This window comes from Dermochelys coriacea, chromosome 5, assembly GCF_009764565.3.
Source record: "Dermochelys coriacea isolate rDerCor1 chromosome 5, rDerCor1.pri.v4, whole genome shotgun sequence".
NCBI classification, from domain to species: domain Eukaryota; kingdom Metazoa; phylum Chordata; order Testudines; family Dermochelyidae; genus Dermochelys; species Dermochelys coriacea.
In genome coordinates this window covers 91,980,265-91,999,870 of record NC_050072.1, presented here as the reverse complement: position 1 = coordinate 91,999,870, position 19,606 = coordinate 91,980,265, and the positions used below count along the sequence as shown (strand labels likewise).

The window sequence follows — 19,606 nt, the reverse complement described above, 5'->3', positions numbered from 1 at the left end:
CAAAAGATGTGTGCATCATGCACCTTTCATTGACATTAATACAGGCTGGCCCAGAAACACCCATTGTGATCCACAAGCGCCTGGAGAACCATAGAGAAATAGCCCTTCCGGAGTCTTGGTGGGTTGGTGCTAGAATTGGAATATGCGTCCCATCTATCACCCCTCCGCAATTAGAGAAACCTATTTGTGCAAAGCCAGCCACAGTGTCATGCATGTTACCCAGAGTCACGGTTCTTCTGAGCAGGATGCATTTAATCACCCTGCAAACTTGCATCAACACGATTCCAACAGTTGACTTTCCCACTCCAAACTGGGTTAGCGACCGATCGGTAGCTGTCTGGAGTTACCAGCTTCCAGATTGCAACAGCCACCTGCTTCTCCACCGGCAGGGCAGCTCTCAATCTTGTGTCCTTGTGCCGCAGAATGGGGGCGAGGTCCTCACACAGTCCCATGAAAGTAGCTTTTCTTATCTGAAAGTTCTGCAGCCACTGCTCGTCATCCTAGACTTGCAGGACGATGCGATCCCCCCACTCAGTGCTTGTTTCCCGAGCCCAAAAGCAGCATTCCACAGTGGTGAGAATGTCCATGAATGCCACAAGCAATCATCATCGAAGTCCTCACTGTCAGTTTGGATCTTAAGGAGTAACTCAACTGCCAAACGTGACATGCTGGTGAGACTCGTCAGCATATTCCTCAGCAGTTCAGGCTCCATTCCCGCAGACCGAAAGGGAAGACTGAGTGCACAGTACAAAAAACACTGAAAGATGGTGCCAAAAGTGGACAGAAGCACAGGGATTGCTGAGATGCAAATCGATGCATCACAGGGCATTGGGACAGGACCAAGAATGCCCCACACCCTCTGCCCCCTTCCCACAAGCCACAGCACCAGAATGGGAAGAGGTGCTCTGTGGGATAGCTGCCCATAATGCATCGCTCCCAATGCTACTGCAAGTGCCGCAAATGTGGCTATGCCAGTGCGCTTGCAGCCATCGGTGTGGACAGACTGCAGCACTTTCCCTACTGCGCTCTACGAAGACTGGTTTAACTCAAAGCGCTCTACATTTGCAAGTGTAGCCATGCCCTTAGGCTGAACAAGGGGTAAGGTGCTAATAAACCACTTGCTCACCATTCTGTAGAAGAGTTGAGCATTCTTTGAGATTGTGTCAGATTATCACTAGCTTGATCCCACTGTAACAACCATTTTAAGATTTAATTAGGCACACAGAAAACAGAACAGTTAAAGCATTTGAAAATTAAAAGGTCAGAAGATTCATTTTAACAATTTCCCGTTCTCTTTTGTTGTATTATAATCTTTTACAGTGAAAAATTTCTTGACTAACTTTTCAGATGTTATTCGAGATTACATTAATTGGCCCCTCTTAGAAAGGAAACATTTGTTTAGGCCTGCTCTAAACCTATAATTTAGATGGACCTAACCATGTTGCTCAGGAATGTGAAAAATTCAGACCTCCAAACACTGTAGTCAAGCTGACCTAAATGTGTCTATACCAGGAGTTGGGTCGATAGAAAAATTCTTCTGTCATCCCCGCTACTGTCAGCTGTAGGGTTGGATTACCTATATCAACTGACAGGTTTCAGAGTAACAGCCGTGTTAGTCTGTATTCGCAAAAAGAAAAGGAGTACTTGTGGCACCTTAGAGACTAACAAATTTATTAGAGCATAAGCTTTCGTGAGCTACAGCTCACTTCATCGGATGCATTTGGTGGAAAAAACAGAGGAGAGATTTATATACACACACACACACACACAGAGAACATGAAACAATGGGTTTATCATACACACTGTAAGGAGAGTGATCACTTAAGATAAGCCATCACCCATAGCAGGGGGGGGAAAGGAGGAAAACCTTCCATGGTGACAAGCAGGTAGGCTAATTCCAGCAGTTAACAAGAATATCAGAGGAACAGTGGGGGGTGGGGTGGGGGGGAGAAATACCATGGGGAAATAGTTATATATATATATCAACTGAAAATCTCCTTATTTTGATGCAGTAAATATCTACATTACAGCAGCACAGCTGCAGCATCCATAGTGTAGACACACCCTTAGATGGTCACGTTTGCGGCTCTTATATTGAAGTCTGATTCCATTCCCTTTCAGGCAACAAATACATACAAAAAGGAGAAGATAGGAAATGCAGTTTCTTGGTGTATTTCTTATTTTTAAACGATCTGCTGGGAAATTACATGCACAGCACATAGTCTCATCAGCCATTCCAAGACATAACAAATTTACCACTGTCGGGCTGCTTAAGGTAACTTTTATCTTGACTTTCTGGTTACAGGTGTTGCTTATGATGGTAAAGTTTGCATCAAGCTCCTCTGTCTGCAAATTTCACTCTTCGGTCCATTAGCTCAGCTTCAGCAGGCTACAAAGTAACTCCCAGAAAAGCCACACTGAGAAAAAAGTGGCATGCTATTCCCATTAGTATTACCCAATCAAAACATGATTCAAGCTATTCGATGTTTTGAATTCCTCAGCTCATCATTATGCCAGCGTCACCTGACCAGGAACAGTGAAGATCTTAACTGACAGATTTTAGTTTTAGCATATGCCGTTTGTACCAATCTAGCTTTTGATTTTGGAAATGTTTATGAAACATTACTGCCTACCCCAAACATTCAAAAAATAATAAATCCAAAAGTTAAAATAAAATGAGGTGGGTTTACACTTGCACCTTTTGGGTCACATTTTCAGGCTTCTCTCTGCAACAAGAAGGGTGGAATCTTTTTTTTTTTTTTTTAAGTAGATGTTGAGATTCTCCTAGAACCACAATTCCATAAGCCAGTGCTTTAAGAAAAATCAAATACTACCAACCTAACAACAACCATTGCAAGAGTTGGCAACACAAGTAACATACTGAGCTCGGCTTTTTAATAAATAAATAAGCCTTTCTCCCACTTTGCACAACATGGAGTATTCCTCCCCACACTTCAGTCTAAGTTTTGAGCCATGCTGATGGATTCTGAAGACAGCAGAGTAAGGGCTTTTTACTCTATTTATAAAAAACTTCTCCAATGTATTTAAGTGCTGTAAAGGAAAGCACCCGTTATTGCAGTTCACTGGTAGCTAATCCTGGGGAAGATCATTTTTAGAAGTCGTCAAAATCTGAACTTTCCAGGTCTTTGGGTTACAAAGAAAGCTTCCAGCGTGAACGAATGCAGTGTCTTCTTAGCCAGATTTGTGCAAAATAAAGTAAAATAAATAAATGAATAAAAATAAAACGGAATTGCGGGTTTTGTGATAAAAGCTTGAAATTTGCGACAGTAAATGTGTTATTGGGGGAAAAAATATAATCTCCCCCCCATTGAAAGTAGATTTTCCTATGTTTCAGACTACTGTGGAAAGTTCCCCAACTTTAATAATGGAAGTGAAAAAATACAGCCTTTTTTTTTTTAATTGTAGCAGAAGATCCAATTGAAAGTCACATCTTTACAAAGACAAAGGGAGAGGCTATTGCTAAACAATTTAAATATGCCAAAAACAAGCTCTCAACAAGTTCTTCCAGTTACAAGAGATGTTTAAATAAGAACTTATACCATCATAACCACAATGCTCTCATCCGTGCCTCTTAAAGTCATAATGCTTAGTGTGATATCAAACATTTCCAGCAACAGCTATGTGGTCATAAGTATAAGACTATGACTGTATTACAGGATTTACCACCAAAAAATAAATATTCAAAAATAGATATGCAACAAAATGAACACTAACAGCTACTTGCAAAGTAAATTACATTTTGAAAAAACATTTTCTTAACGACATTCAAGTATGAAAAGTCCTCTAAAATTATATCACTAGTTTCCCATCACTGTGAACATATTTCTATTTCCCTCAATATCAACATTTATATTACAATTGTATCTGAAGACCCACACCCAATCAGGATCAGGTCCCCATTGCATTGGGCACTGTACAAACATATAGGAATATATGATCCCTGCCCCAAAATTTACAACTGAAATCTTAAACTTAGAAGAGAATAAAGAGAGTAAAAGCTCAACTAACTTTGATTCTCTAAACAGTTAGAGAACCTTAATGTTTGTTACACACAGAAATCTCAAAAAATGTATCTCTTATGCACTTTTGAAAGTATTACACCAGATACTTAAGTAACTTAAAAGCCTCACTGAGGCACTTAAGGACTTTTGAAAGTGTCCAGTAATCTATTCCAAATTTCTACAAATCAATTTCAAAGCACTTCAATGGGGGGGGGGGGGAAGGGAGAAGAGAGATAAGTATTATTTAAGTGCAAAATATTATTACCGAGACACAAATCTATGGATTTTTAAGAACGTTATGTTAAACAAATTCCTGGCAGGTTACACCACTAAGTGCACTTACTAAGTGTTATTTCAACAGTGGTCATTTATATACAAATTGCCTACACAGATAGCACAGTGGAGTCATGACAGGAAGTTTTGGAAGATCAGCAACACAAATGTGGATAAGGCAACATTAGGCAGTATTGGGTATAATTTTCTGCTTTATGAGTAGGACAACTTTTGTTCAAGGGCCGCCTTACATCACCAGAAAACGTTTGGCACCAAAATACATATGGTAAAAAAGCCACATGCTATAAATCAGGAGGAGAGCGAGAATGCACTCACGGAAACAAGTTGTGTAACCTAGTACGCCCGGCATAGTAGCACTGGCTAGATAAAAATACCCCAACAAAAAACAAGCAATCAAAAGAACCCGCTCTCGTATCAGGAAGATGACCGGACAACAGTCCAGACCAAACAGCTGTTAAGGCCACTCCGCTGCAAAAGCCACACTGCTGCTCGCTCGCGGAGTCGAAGAGTGCCACTAACACCTCCATGACATTGGCCGCCTCGGACAGCCAGGGTGCGGGACAGCAACAGCCAGGCGGGGCTACCCAACAGGACCACGGCAGCCCTAAAAGCATGTCCTAGGACCACCAGCCGTGACCCGCCTCGCATCGGGAGCCAGGCCGAGACGGCGCGCCAAGCCCCACCGGCGGCCCCGCTCACCTGTCACCCCGGTGGAAAGGACTGAGGGGTTCCCACCCTGGCAACCCGGACTCGGACACGCCCGCCCGCCGCTCCGTGCAGCCGGGAGAGCCACCCGCGCTCCAGATCCCCAGCCCGCGGGCAGAGGCTGCCGTCTGTCGGTGCCTGTCCACGCCCCGCCCGGGCTTCACCTTCACCCCCGGGGCGGGGCGGGGCAGGGCAGCGGCTGCGGTCCGCGAGGCTCGGCCTCCGCCGCCCGCCTCCGGGCGCCTCCCGTCGCGCCCCAGCGAGAGGGGGCCGGCGGGAAGCCGGAGTCACCCGCGGGCCGGGACAGGTCGGGCGCGGCTCCCCCGATGTTTTCATACAAACCCCGGCAGCGGCGGCGGCGGCAGGAACCTGTCGGCGTCCCGGAGACGTCACCGCGCACCCGCCTCTCCCACCCCGCGCGCGAGCGCGCGCAGTCCCGATGGAGGCGCGTGCACGCAGCGGGGTGGCGCCCTCCAACTGCAGAGCCGCGTGCCCCGCGCGCAGTCCCCACGGGTGGGCCTTGGGGGAGGGGAGGCTGGGTGTCAGCCCGGGTTAGTGCCCTGCCTCCGCCAGCGACCAATAGCAGAGCTTCCCAGGAAGGCGTAAGAAGCCCCCTAGCGGGCACTGAGAGAACCAGATTTAAGGGGACCCTGGCCAGCCCCCTTGCGTGCGTGCACTGTGGTGCAGTCTTTCATGTGATCGCGCACAGTTTCTTCCCTTAGGGACCGACCCTCGCCTCAGCCTGGACCCAGGATGGATAGTACTCTGGCTAAATCAGGGTTGCTAGTGAGGAAAGGTCCCAGGATTGCAGAAAGTGGAAGGCGCCTGCAGAATGAAGCAAAGAACTGGAAAAAGAGAAAGGATGAGCCTAGGGTTTACAATTTGTGCATCACCCCAGGTGACCTAGAGTCTATGTGTTCCATAGAGTGCCTACATGGCCCTGGGCAAGTCACACCAAAAATTCTGCATGGAGCTGCTAATTCTGTGTTACTCATTTGATGGGTGCATAGCTTAAAACATATCGAGCATGATTTTCACAAGTGCTGTAGCTCATAAAGCTTATGCTCAAATAAATTTGTTAGTGTCTAAGGTGCCACAAGTACTCCTTTTCTTTTTTTACAAGTGCTCAGCAATCACAACTACGACTCAAGTCAAGGGAAGCTCCAATTGCTAACTACCAGCGGAGCCAAGGAAGGGTGGTCTAAAGGACTGAGCAAGAGTTTGAGGAACAGGGGTCCTAAATTTTCATTCTGGCTGTATTACTGATTCATTGTGTGGCTGGAGACTTATCACTTTGCCTTTCTTTCTCTGTTTTCCCATTTGTACAAAGGGGATAATAATATATAACTTACAGGAGCGTTAAGAGCAGGGGTGGCTAACCTATGGCTCTGGACCCATAGGCAGCTCTTCAGAAGTTAATATGTGGCTCCTTGTATAGGCACCGACTCTATGGCTGGAACTGTAGGCGCCAACTTTCCAATGTGCCAGGGGGTGCTAACTGCTCAATCCCTGGCTCGCCACAGGCCCTGCCCTCACTCCACCCCTTCCCACCGGAGCCTGCTGTGCTCTTGCTCCTCCCCCCTTCCTCCCAGAGCTTCCTGCATGCCCCAAAACAGCTGATTGGGAGGTGCGGGGAGGGAGGGGGAAAGACACTGATCAGTGGGGCTGCTGGTGGGTAGGAGGCACTGGGAGCTGGAGGGGGGGGAAGTGATGGGAGGTTGTTGATGGATTACTGTGGCTCTTTGGCAATGTACATTGGTAAATTCTAGCTCCTTCTCAGGCTCCAATTAGCCACCCCTGGTTAAGAGGATTAATCAGTTAATGTCCCTAAAGTGCTTTGAACATTAGTTGTGACTTTTGAAAATGCTGGCCTTAATGTCCCTAGTGCTTCAGTTTCCCAGCTGTAAAAACCCTGCCTGCCTCCCTCAAAGAACCCTATTTCCTTCTTCAGCAAGCTCTTCAAAGATGGAGCTGGATACAAAAGGAAATTGATAAAAATTCTAGGGCCAGATGCTGTGACATGCTCAACACAGGACTCTCAAGCCATTTATGATGTATTCCAAGTAGAGCTAGTTGAAATTTGGAAATTCTGAAATTTCATTTCAGTCCAATTCAGGTCAAAACCAAATTTCCACTCCCCTAAATTTCCCACAAACTGGCAACTTTGAAAAACTTCATTCCAGAAATATGATGTTAGATAAAAGATGATCCCAGCTGGCTGGTTCATGAAATTGACATAATTTACCCACCACTGAACAGTATCATGGAACTGACCTCTGAAACTGACATGGAGAGTCCCTGTAGCAGCTACTGCAGATCCTGGTTTCTACCAGCTCCAGAGCAGCCCAGCCACATGAACTGTGTCCTAGGGCCAGGGAATCCTAGGCCTAGGAACCACAGGGCTGCCAAGCCAGCTGGCTTTCCAGGCTGCCCAACTGACTCATTAGTCTGGCTCAGTATCAGGAAGCCTGGAAACCATATCTGAGATTCAACAAAAATATGTCAAACCTTAAGTGTTTTCACAAAACCACGCTTTACTCCAGCCTCTCTAGCTGGGCTGTTTCTCAGCCCCATTTCCTTCTCATGTATGTTTCTGACTCTTGCCTGGAGACATCAGCAGGCTGGCCCCACCATCATTTCCCAGCCTTTTTTTGTGGGCTAGGTAGAAATTTGTCTCAGATAATCAAAGATAGAAATATCTATAGGAGGACAGCAAAGAATGAGTAAAACACACAGCTTAAGTATAGATAAAAATATACTGAAACATTTTGAAAGCTAAAAATAAGTTGACAAAAACAGCTCATTTTACTTAAGTAATAGACAGTCTTTCAGAAGATAAAAACTTCAGGCAGCTATGTGTGAATGATAAATAATACAGAAGTAGAGTCATTTTTTGATTGCATAGAAAAATAAAAGAATGGTCATCTATTGAAGCAAAAATAGTATAGGACATTTTGATCTGGTTCATTTTTACAAACATTTGTTTTGATCTTCAACACTTATAAAATTATGAAGTGTCATTTAGTGTAGGGAATTACAAGAAAACAAACAAATGGATGATTGAATAATAAGAATAATGTGGATAAGAATAGTTGAAAGGCTTGGATAAATGATAACATTTTAAGGACCAAATTATGGGTCAGATTGTGTCCTCTTTTACATCCTTGCAGCCACATTCCTTTCACTAGGGTTATTTGGATGTAAATAAAAGCTGAGTCTGAAACTAAGCCCTCAGACCCACATGCAGAACTCCAGTTCAAGCCTAGAGGAATTGCATACGTGTGTGTGTAGAATTTAGCACTAAAAAAGTGTAACCATTTAGTGCAAGCCACTTAAATGTGCATCTATTGCCTCCCATGTGAGCTTCACTCACTCATCCCAATACTAGTTAGAATATAATAAGTACACATAAATAATGAATCAGATGGATTCCTATTCCTAAAATGCTTCCTATTCTCCCTGGCTAGATAGAGAGGGGGCATTTGTAACCATATCACATTGTAAATAGGTTGATAGACTTTTTGTTCATGTTTTTTTTACTTACAAGTTTGTGGCATCTTGAAATTTGAAGCATCTTTAAAAAAAGATTCAAAACTACTGGAGAATTATTTGTGAGTATCATGAAACAGTAGGTAAATATGTCCAAAATTAGTTTACCTTTACAAAGTATACTGTGATGAGCAAAGTATTTATAAAGAGAAATGAGTTAAACAATAACTCTGTATGCCTCTCGTTATTTTTTGTTTTAAAAATTAGAGTCCCTTTAGACAGCAATGGAAGTAGTATGGAAGAAGTGAGACTTTCAAGTGAGAAAGAGGAAAAAATGAAAAATATACAGTGATACAATTTCTTGATTCTGGAGTTGGTTCTATGCCACCTCCAGCCTAGCATACTTTAGAACAGGGGTTCTCAAACTTCACTGCATCGTGACCCCCTTCCAACAATAAAAATTACTATATGACCCCAAAAGTGGGGATAGAAGCCTGAGCCAGCTGGAGCGCCAGAGAGGAGTAGGGGGCACAAAGTTGAAGCCCAAGGACTTCAGTCCCAGGCAGTCGCCTGTAATGAGTCCCGACACTCAGGGCTAAAGCCTTCGGGCTTTGGCCCCGGGTGGTGGTGCTTGGGTTTCAGCTTCGGCCCCGGGCAAGTATAAGCCAGCCCTGAAAATCCCATGATAATGGGGTTGTGACTCATTTTGGGGTCCCAACCCACAGTTTGAGAACCGCTGCTTTGGAACACCCTTAGCAGTGAAAGGCACTGAAAAATATGGTCCCTTTTGATAGCACTAGTAGCATTATTAATATTGATCCTGATGGAACAACAGAAGGAAATAAAAATCATGTTATGTTGGGTTAATGACATGAATCCAGGATGTAATACTAAGGTTTCCACTAACATTGCAATGGGACTGCTTTATCTGGTTCACACTAGAACAATTCCATCAGAATTATGTTGGTTTAGTATGTCACTTAAAAACATTTTGAAATGACGAATAAATCCCACCACCACACATAAATTCCCTTGCCTGGTGATAAGTTATTTTACTACAACTGATAAAACATTAAATCTGATTTACTTTTCATCATTATGCTGTTAACTGCTAACATGTCACTCAGTGGGACAATAAAAACACATTTAAGGTAACATTTTCAAGAGTGCCCAAGGAGCAACATTTTAATGGTATTTTGGCGCTTGAAGATGTAGCTAAGCACCCAGTAGTATTTTCAAAAATGCCTAGGTACCTAAATCTCAGTAACTTTCAGTAAGATTGAGGGTAAAATTTTCAAAGCACCTAAACAATTTAGAAATTTAAATGTTAAAAAAACAATTTAGGTGTCTAAGGATGCAGATAGGCACCTAGTGGGATTTTCAAAAAGCAGTTGAGCTTTTATCTAGCTACATTGTTAGGGTTACAAAAGCTTCCTGGGAGTTTTTTTCCCCGCAAATCTTTTATGTTATAATTTAAAGAATTCAAAAGGACCCTTTCTATTCATTTTAGGATTTAAAGGAATTTTTAGAATTGCAAATTGGCTCTTTGAACCAATGATACTGTCTTTATGTTTTGGCAGCAGCCAACAAGTAATATTATTAGATTTTTTTAAAAAATTCTTGTGTAACCTAAATTTTGGTTTGAACTATTTAACAGTATCTCTTTTAAAATGATTGGAGCCATTTTATGACAGGCAACTTCTAATTGCTTCATGAATCTTGTTAGTGTAGCATGTGGTGGTACTGCTTCTTTAAAATTAGTCATGCACAATCACCAGAGGGCTCCCAAGGGTTACTCATGATGCAGACACACTCTGAGTAGTGAGGTCTGCATGCTGAAGGGCTGTAGGAAATATCTTGTCCTGTAATTAATAAAGATAGTCATGATTTAAACCATATATCCCTGGCCTCACTGTCTGGTTCCTCAAATACAGAGACCTGTGTCTTATGGCATATTCATGAAGAAGACACTCTCAGCTGCTTGACTGTGCTCGAATGTACAACAGTCAGCTAAGTCTGAGTCTCATGGGGTATGACTCTCCTCTGTTTTGTTTGTGTAAGTTAGGAGTAACTCCATAGTAAGCAGTAGAGTTACATTGGTTTTATGCTGAGAGAAATGACAGCAGAATCAAGATGTAACTATTCTACTTCATAGTACCAGAAATTAAATTTTGCTAGTTATCTCTAGAGCACCCCCTCATTTCCTAGGATGGCCCAGCAGACACTCTGCCCTCAGTTCCTACTGGGTTCCATGCATAATTGACTCCCATTCCCTAGCACTGAGAACAAGATCCCTTTTTGTGAGGGTCTGATTTATTACCTCTTTTAGAGGTATAAAACTTTTCTTTGTCCCTTCCAGTTCAATCCTCCCTCTCCCTGATTCAGGAGTCCCACAGCACAGCCCTCCTTCTTGGAGCCTCTGCTATACTTCAAGCAAATTCCTCCTCCTGGTTTCAGAAGTCCCACAGCCCTCCTTGTCAGGGCTGACTGATTCAGGTTAGCTGCAGCCTTCAAGAACTACTTCTAGCTATCCCTTCTTTACTTCATCCTTTTCCTCCTTGAAAAGGATCAGCTGTTAGCACTCTTTACCCTACTAGTGTCTCTCTTCTACAAGAGAGGCGGCAGTACATGCTGCTGACTTCCCAGAGCTTTTCCTGATTGGCTAGAACCTTTCCCCACCCTGCACAATGAGGTTCCTGGTCCCATACATACTACTGATTAATGTATCTGGGGAGTTCAGTAAGGGAAGACTGAAAGCCACATTCAGAGTAGAGTACAATTCTAAGTGCAAGTTTATTTGCTGCATTCAAAGTAACCGGCTGCTTCATTATTCTTTTGGTTCTGAATCATCCTACAAGCATTTTAAAGAAAAATCACATGTGCCTGTTCATTTAAAACACGCATGAAGTTACTGTAAAATATTAACTTTTCTTTCATTTAGAAGAGACTAAATTTGTGTTGTTCAAAATCAACTGCAAATTATATTATTGCCTGCAAGTGCAAATTTTATGCAGAGCCAGTTGCTATTTTCTGAAATTAACAGCCGCTATAATACAGTGCAAGGTCAGTATATTCTGCAAAAAAAATTCCTTTCTATGTGCAACACTGCAGACTAATTCCCTTATTTTAGTATGTGTATAGAAATTTCTGTTATAAACGTATATGATAAGAAGGGAGATCCAGGAATTTACAGGAAAATTACCACAGTAAATAAAGCAATCTACAAGTACCTTTGGGGAGTGGTGGTGAGAGGAGCAGAAGTAGGCATTATGAGTTCACACAACTAGATGTGTCACTCTAATCTGATATATTTTTGATACAAACAACAGGTGTGATTAATAAAATTACAAGAGTAAACACAGGGACTCAATTTCTAAAAAGTGTTTAGGTCCTAATTCTTTTACCCTTACTTGCATAAATAGTAGTATTCTTAGTTGAGTAAGGATTACTCAAGTCATTCAGATTTGCAGGATCGGGACCTATATATTCTAAGACAATCGTAAATAACTTCAAGGGTTTAGTGGTGGGGTTTTTGCTTCCAGAGGAGAATAAAGAAACATCTCCAAAATATTTTAATGTAAAGAATTTGTATGTAAAAGGATAGCACTAGATTCTCAGCTTGTGTAAATCCAAGTGATTCCATTAACTTCAGTCCTCATCCTCCTCATCAAGGCAAATCCCAAAGAGATGTAGCCTCCTTGCAAATCAGGTGCCATTCGGATTGAACTCTAGCTAGATCCTAAAGACAGTCTGGCTAGATGTGCAGTCTATGCAGGGGTAAACGTGAGCTGGTACAGGCCGGTACAGTGTACCGGTAAGAACCCGCACCAGCCCACATTAAAGCACTCCCTGCCCCTTTTGCCTCTCCTGTCAGCAGCCCTGCTGGTACGGACCCTACCAACAGGGCAGCTGATGGGGTGGGGATGGGGGGTGCACAGCAACATTAAAGTGCTGCCGTGGAAAAGGACTGTCCTTGGCAGCACTTTAACATCACTGCCCTTTCCCCCCCCCCCCGTCGGCTGCCCTGCCAGTAGGGTCCGTACTGGCAGGGCCACCAACAGGGGAGGCAAAAGGGGAAGGGATAGTAAAGTGCTGCCGCAGCAAAGGACCCTGTAGCGTTTTAACATCCCTGCCCCGTTTGCCCCACCCGACCGCTGACAGGCCGGAGGGGGGGCAAAGGGAGCAGCTGTCCTGGGGCCAGTGATTTAAAAGGACCCGGAGCTCTGGATGCCACTGCCACTACTGCGGCGACGGCATCCGGGGCCCCAGGCCCTTTAAATCAACAGGAACCCTGGGTGGCAAGGGCCACGCAGCATGGAATGGCTGGCTGGAGGATGCTAACCCCCTCCCAGCCCCACCCCTTCTGCAGGCCGGAGGCCTCCCAGTCCCGTACTGATAAGTGTCCTCAGTTACTTTCACCCCTAAGTCTATGTCCATCACTGGCGATCTTATCATGCCACTGAAGCTTTTGGCAAACATGTAATCACTCACTGTGTAGCTTGGTAAATGAACTTCATGATTCATTGGTCTTTCATCCTAATAATAACAGGAAAACTGCTGAAACCAAACCCATGCTAAGGGAGGCAGTTCCTGGGTTCAGGAACAGATATCTTCATTGCTGATCTTGTCCTGCCACTTAATATGGATCAGCTAACAAAGATAAAGGAGTACTTGTGGCACCTTAGAGACTAACAAATTTATTAGAGCATAAGCTTTCGTGAGCTACAGCTCACTTCATCGGATGAAGTGAGCTGTAGCTCACGAAAGCTTATGCTCTAATAAATTTGTTAGTCTCTAAGGTGCCACAAGTACTCCTTTTCTTTTTGCGAATACAGACTAACACGGCTGCTACTCTGAAACCTAACAAAGATAATAATCTAAAATGTCATTCCACCACTCTTCAGCCTTCTTCAGCCACCCATGTTTCACTGCTGTATAATAAATTTCATATAACTAGTTCTATAGATCCACAACTTCTTGATAAGCTTGGTGTCACAATGAATCCACAGAGGCCACTGAAGAGTTCTGAACATGCTATCAGCTGCTGCTATATGAGCATCCAGATTTTTCAAACATCCTCCATCACTGTCTGTGATGATTCCTGAGTATTTAATAGTTGCCACCTGCTTGACATCCCATCTGGGCAGACTAATGCTAAGATAGCTGTTATTTAGAGGCTGATTGATGGTAATGGCCAAGAATACAGTTTTATCCAGATTAATAACCAACTCAATGCATGCTGCTCCTTCCCTGACCAGATCAGCCATCTGCTGCAATGATTCACCAAATTAACCACCAAGGCAATGTCATCAGCATATCTGAGGGCTTGAAGCAAAATGGTGTTCAGCTCAATGCCACAGACAGCTGCCTCCTCAAATTTACACATCAACCAATCAATATCAATATTAATAATGGTGACAGGATGCAGCCTTGCCAAATTCACAAGGCAATAGGATGCCATGTATCTACCATGACTCCAACACAGCTTTCTGTTTCATTATAGAGCGCTTCTGTCAATGACACTCTCTTCCCAGGGATGCTGAGTCACCTCATCGGATCCCACAAGGGATTGATGCACTCGAGGCACTGAATCAAAGGCTTGACTGAAATCTATAAAAAGTTTTCCATAGATGGATTATATTCAGACATCTTCTCAGCTATCTCAGGGTAAAGATCTGGCTGAGAGTGAGTCTTAACTACACTGAGTATCCAGCCTGTGCCTCAAAATGCATCGCTAATTTGAGACATTAAGACAGAAACAAAGCCTTTTAAAGTGGTAGCATAATACTGCTATAGTTGCTACACTTGGCCTTAGTGCCCTTTTTGAACAGAGGTAGGATAACACCCTTCCTTCCAGTCATCAGGGATATTAGTGCTCCAAATGGAGTAGAAGAGCCAATGTAGCCATAATACAACAATATTATCACCAGTCTTCAGCAACTCAGGGGTGATATTAAACATTTGTGGTGCCTTCATAGACTTCAGCTTATGGACTGCAATCCAGATCTCTTTGTGATTGAAGGAAGGTGGATCTGCCAGAACTACCTTCCCCTCCTCAAATGGAACAGACTGTAGGCAATGGACAACTGAGGAGCATCTTGAAATGATCATTGCATCAATACAATAAATCTTGCAGACTCTGGCTGATGCTACCATCCCAATTTTTTACTGGGCAAACTGGTACCAACTTCCACCACAGACCCCACAGTTGAATAGAGGCTGTGGAGATCATGCCTGGGCATGACCAGAACTCCTGGTCGAAAAGGGGACCACAATGGCTCCGGTCAGCACCGTTAAAAGTCCTATCAGCAGTGCAGTGGGACTAAGGCAGGCTCCCTGCTTGCCCCGTCTCTGCTTGGCTCCCAGAAGCGGCTGACATGTTTGGCTCCTACTCACAGGAGCAGCCACAGGTGCTCCGCATATGGTAACCACAGCCAATGGGAGATGCAGGGGACAGCGCCTGCAGGTATGGGCAGCTTGCAGGGCTGCCTGGTCATGCCTCCACCTAAGAGCCAAACATACCAGCTGCTTCTGGGAGCCGCCTGAGGTAAGCACCGCCTGGCTGGAGCCCACACCCCAAACCCCCACCCCAGCCCTGACCCCCTCCTACACCCCAAGCCCCTAATCCCTGGCCCCACGCCAGAGCCCACACCCCCAGCTGGAGCCTGCACTCTGTCCTGCACCCCAACCACCTGCCCCAGCCCTGAGCCCCTTCCTGCATGCTGAACCCCTTGGTCCCAGGCCAGAGCCCCCTCCTGCACCATGAACCCCTCATTTCTGGCCCCACCCTGGAGCCTGCACCCCCTCCTGCACCACAACCCCCTACGCCAGCCTTGTGAAAGGGGATGAGGGTGAGGGAGAGCAAGAGATGGAGGGAGGAGGGATAGAGTGAATGTGGCATGGCTTTTGAGAAGGGGTAGGGGCAGGGTAAGAGTGTTGGGATTTGTGTGATTAGAAAGTTGCCAACCCTATGCCTGGCACCAGCTTGTTTTAAATTGGCTGCCTGAGACAACCACCAGGATTCCTTATCTTTCTTACACAATGATTTGAGGACATTTTGAAATCAAATCTATCTAGGCTTTGCTTTTGCACTCGACAAATGTGTCTTTGAACTAAGACTTATTTAGCCTCTCTTTTTTTGCTTAGTTCAAACTGCTGTGAGCATCTTCTCCCTGACGCATACTTGATATTTGAAGGGCCCAGCACCAAACTGATAGGGTCAGCACTGATGAGTTAAAAACCACCACCATTCCTCATCAGATGACAAAGGAAGTGAGACTTTAGTCTAATGACCTTTAGCAGTTCAGAATGGCTAGCTATCTGAAAACTTAGTTGTAATAACAGCTTTTGGATGAATCAGGCTAATTTTTGCCTCATTAACTGGCTGACATCAAAGTTGGAGATACACTTATGTCAGCAGAAGCTGACAGTCAGTTTCATGTTCAGCATTTCTACAAACTCCTACATCAATGACTGTTGACAGCCAAAAACTGTTAAAGAGGACATCTATAACAATCCTAGTGAAACTATCTGAGCTGTATGAGATGTTCTTGCAGATCTTCACGTGAATGCAAGAGCAAGTCAGCTATCTCCGTATCATTGGCAGCCACAAGTTGCAGCAGTTGCTGTCTGTTTCTGTTCTTCCATTGATTTAAGTGGAGCTATGCCTGTTTATGCCAGTTCAGGATCTGGTGAACAAATTTTCCAATATTTTTGAAGATAAAATTAATTACTAGCCTACTGTTTTGTGATGGACAGGTGTTTCTTATTTTATAACATGGATATTCACACACACTTCCATTAAAAATTAAGTATAAATATTTAATTTTCAGAACTGTGAAATCTAGGGCAATATTAGGTGTAACTAAATATGGTGTAATTCCTCTAGAATAATTGTTCTCTGCCACCTATTAAATAACTACTGGCCATGGTCAGGTCCATTTTATACTTTAAAACTGCTTCCTTCACAATTGGAGTAGCATTCTGATTTAGGATGGATCCTCCATTTTAATTCCTGTGTGAATTCACTTTACAGCTCCTCTACCCGACAAGAAAATAATCATGAAATTCCAAGTAGGAGAATGTGTACTTCGCTTAATTTAAAACAATAGTAGTGGATTCTATCAGCTTTTCATTTAAATTACCTATAGTACTGAAGGTACATCTACACTCATGGCAGCATGTAGAGAACAGATACTGCACAGCTAGCACAGGTATAAACAGCAGTGTAGATGGTGAGACATCAGAACTCCTGGTGTATATACCCTATGCACCCAAGCAGTACCCCACCCATGTCTACACTGCTATTTTTAGCAGTGTGGTGTCCTGCTGCCTGAGCCCTTCTCTGCTGCAGCCAGCTGTGGAGAAATGGTCTGACAGCAGGAGGCAGAGAAAATTGGCAGGAGAGAACCGCCAGAACCTTTCTCCATCGCATCTCCACTGCTAGAACCTTTCGCTGCTCTGTATAGTTGCACACCGCAGTATGGATGCAGTCTGCCTTTCTATGTAGCATGTAGCTACCCATATCCTACACACCACCACAATTTTAGACGAGGCCTGAGAGAAAAGCCATGAGTAAGACAGAGTCTTTACTGGCAGAGGCAGTCGCCCCCACCTGCCAAATCTCAGGCTTTCCTTGAAACCATCTAACGTCTCTGTGTTTCTCAGAAGCAACCTTAAAAACAGTCACTTCACAGTTCCTGTCTTTGTTCTGTATTGAAGCCCCACTGTTTGCACATCTCCTACTTCCTTGGCTGCCAGCTGTTCAGAGTTAATATTCCAGTTATTCGTCTTCCACTCATATGTGTTGATCCCATTCAGTTCTTGATGGCCATTCCTACCAATTCAGGTGGCTACCTAACAAACACCTAGCTCTTATTCCCCTTGTCACAGTGCGTATCAATCAAAAAAGTGAATGGATAAACTGAGAGTCATGCATATAATTCATACAAATATTATAAAAAATTTCCTCATTCGCTACAATTGCGCATGCATCCAGTGAAAGCCTACCTAATTTAGGGCTTAATATTGCAAAATGCTGGGCATGGGCACACCTGACTCCCACTGTATAACTGACTTCAGGAGGAGCTGAGGGTGCACAGGACCTTGCAGGAGGCACTTAGCACCTCATGTGACTGAGCCCTGACACCTACGGATTGAAGATTCTGCCTGATCTTCAGATTCCCTTGTAAGCGCCTAGTTGCTCTCAGTTTCTATTTGAAACCCAACATATTTTAATAATTATAATTGCCTCATCTACTCCATAGCTCTATAAAGTGACTGAAGCTAGTCACTTCCAGATAATAATTACTGCTGTCAGTTCTTATTCTCTCATTTGAAAGCAAACACTCATCTCTGTCTCTGTGAACACATTTGATTGTTCTTTATCTCTTGATATGTCATTTCTTTTAGCCCTTATATCACTTGGTAGATTTATAATCTAGCCTCTTATTTTTTCACCTCTAAGAAGATCTTTTGTTTGCTCTAATATGCTTTTGTATGGGTTGAAATACAACACATTTTAGTTCAGCTTGACATCTGTGGTCCATTCAGCTATTTGTTTATGACATAGTATATAAATGAATGACCCATCAAGTGACCAATCCAAGCCTCTTAAGTAAAATGTGATTTATCGTATTTCTTCTTGCATATACTGGCTCACTGCTTATAGAGCAACAGAATTATTTTGCGTACAGTTGTACAGGGGAAGATAGTCATATTCAATATTTTATTTCCACTTGTGTGAATTTTAGTAGTATGTTTTCAAAATGAACCATTGTGCATGAAAGGCATGTGCACATTTCAAATACACATAATAAACCATTAAGGCCAACATTTTCAAACCTGAATACCCCAAGTTAGGCACCTAAATAAGCCGCCTCATTTTTATAAGCGGTAAGAACTTTCACTGAAGTCTTTCTTTCCCCTGAAGACCCCAGTCATGCAGCTTGCGCACCAAGGGTCATATTTTGCCACCTTTACTCATGTTGAGCAGCAATGTAAGCATTTTCATTCATTACAATGGGCCAGATTCTGACTCCCTCAATCACACCGAGTAGTACCTTGGGGACTGATCTGAAAACCACTGAAGTCAATGCCAATCTTCCCATTCAGTCCAATGGGCTTTGGATCAGATCCTTTATCTGGGAACAGTCACAACAGAATTAATGTAAAACCTGCCTTATGTGGGTATGTTTCAAGACCAGCAGAAATTAAAATAGACTTTGGCTCAGCTGAAGGTCATCTTCCTTCCATTTGATGTACACCTTCCATAGAAACTGGATTTTCAAGCACTTTCATATAGCTGCATTTTTCAATTACTTAAATTGACAGGGGTCTCCAAAGCAATGCTAGGCCTTTAAACAACTAAGCATTATTTTGAGTTTTCCTGAAGAGGAAAGGAGTGACCTTCAAAACAAAGAATCCAGTTTTGAGGAAAGCTTACTAATAGTTTGCAGCAGGTGATCCCTTTTCCCATGATTGGATAAATTTTATTGGCCTTTTTGCTTATGCTTCATGTAACCCTTTTCAAAGTAACAGATTATTATTTTTCTGCACTTTTTAATATATTAAACAATGGGCATCTAAGTGCATATACAGAGAATCTTGGTTCTTGCTACCGCAGCAAATGTGAGGGTGAAACTCACCAATGGAATCTACTTGTTTCTGTTTATTGTGCAGACGTTAAGAATCATTGCCAGAGCAAGAGGAAAATGTAACACGATATAGACAATTCCTACTAGTAACTTTTTTTTGTATTGAATTAACTGATCTTATTGGGTGCAGTACTCCAAAATCTGCAGCTGTCTCTGCATTTATGGAGATCAAAAAACTAACTATTTTGCAGGATTTATTTATTTTTTTACTGTACACTGTAGGACTTAAATAATCAGGTCCGTTTATAAATCACTGAAAAATCCATTCTATTTCAGTATGAGATTCTGTAGTGTAAAATGGAAATCATCAAAACATTACAAGCTTTTACAAAATATATCTGTATCTTCAGAAATTGATTTATTTTAAGGAGGAAAAAATAGCTGATGGCCTAATAGCACCCTGAACTGTCATGTGGATGACTGAAGCAGAGCACAGGTTTC

The 19,606-nt window shown here is 43.2% G+C and overlaps 1 protein-coding gene across 7 annotated transcripts in view; it reads right to left on the bottom strand.

The window, feature by feature from the left end:
* The window catches only part of AGTPBP1 (ATP/GTP binding carboxypeptidase 1), a 174,394-nt gene that overhangs the window by 137,936 nt on the left and 16,852 nt on the right, over nucleotides 1-19,606 (bottom strand). For 2 of the 7 annotated variants that reach the window (XM_043515137.1, XM_038402656.2), the window contains exon 1: nucleotides 5,364-5,493. The exons of 2 other annotated variants lie outside the window; for them this stretch is intronic. The gene's annotated coding sequence lies outside the window, so the exon portion shown is untranslated. Of the gene's footprint in view, nucleotides 1-5,015; nucleotides 5,148-5,185; nucleotides 5,340-5,363; nucleotides 5,494-19,606 lie in introns of those variants that run through there. 3 more of the 7 variants (XM_043515136.1, XM_043515139.1, XM_038402655.2) reach the window with 3 other exon arrangements.